Here is a 958-nt window from a genome sequence, read left to right on the forward strand (position 1 = left end):
TTTGGTACTTCTCCACAAGTTTTCACTTAACTAAAAATATAGTTGTATATTTTTATATATATAATATATATATAGTTAACTAAAAATAGAGTTAACTTAGTCTCCCATAAAACAAAACAAACAACTGAGCATTTCTTCCCTATACATGATACTTTTATAGATAATCAGGGCTTTTGAAGAATCAGAGCTTTTGAAGTTTCCCTGATCGTAGTAGGTTTGCAGAATGCTGACATTACTCAAATTCTGGCAGGTGGGTTCTAATTTTCCCTCATAGGATACATGGTAGTAACGATGAAACACAGGACTTGAGTCATGGGATCCTACTGTACCAAACTGTTTAACAGGTTTGTCTTTACCAGGGTTTTCCTTAAGGTGCTAGGGAACTGGTAAGTATAGAGAATGAAAAGAAGTCCTGTTAGTGTGAATAGGCAGCTTAGAATTAGTAACTTCACTTGAATTACAGCCTCCCTCCCGAATGTCACTAATGGAGAGGACAAAACATGACGAACCTTGATTGCCCATATCAGGCATTTGCTCCACAAGCAACTCTTGCACTGATGCATCATTGCTGATCTCCTCTTTCTTCCCTTTGCTATTTCTGTTTCCTCTAAGATACTCGGACTTCTGCTTATGTGCAGGGGCCATGCTAATCTTCTCTGTATTGTCCCAACTTTAGTACATGTGCTGCCGAAGCGAGCACAGGAAATATTTAAAAGCTGCACGAATAAACCAAGTTTTTTCAATGCCTAATAAGCAATGAAAGTAATAGGAAATAAAAAAATCCACGTAAAAGGTATGTCAGTAATCAATAAGCAGCTTGTTAATATCTAAGATGTCTTTTATACCTTAGTGCTTTGCCATTAAGAAAAGAGAGTATTGCTGCTTGTGATTTTCCTAAAAAAATTAAATATTTCTTTATCTTTACATTTTCACATTTATTTCAATTAAATACTTTTAG

At 35.2% G+C, this 958-nt stretch overlaps 1 non-coding gene across 1 annotated transcript; it reads right to left on the bottom strand.

Moving 5' to 3' along the window:
- Nucleotides 1-590: 590 nt before the first annotated feature.
- Nucleotides 591-700, bottom strand: LOC126078633 (U6 spliceosomal RNA). Its single transcript, XR_007518116.1, has one exon. It is a non-coding gene; the product is annotated as a U6 spliceosomal RNA (small nuclear RNA).
- Between the last annotated feature and the right edge of the window lie 258 nt (nucleotides 701-958).

The sequence above is a fragment of the Elephas maximus genome, chromosome 6, assembly GCF_024166365.1.
Source record: "Elephas maximus indicus isolate mEleMax1 chromosome 6, mEleMax1 primary haplotype, whole genome shotgun sequence".
NCBI lineage: Eukaryota > Metazoa > Chordata > Mammalia > Proboscidea > Elephantidae > Elephas > Elephas maximus.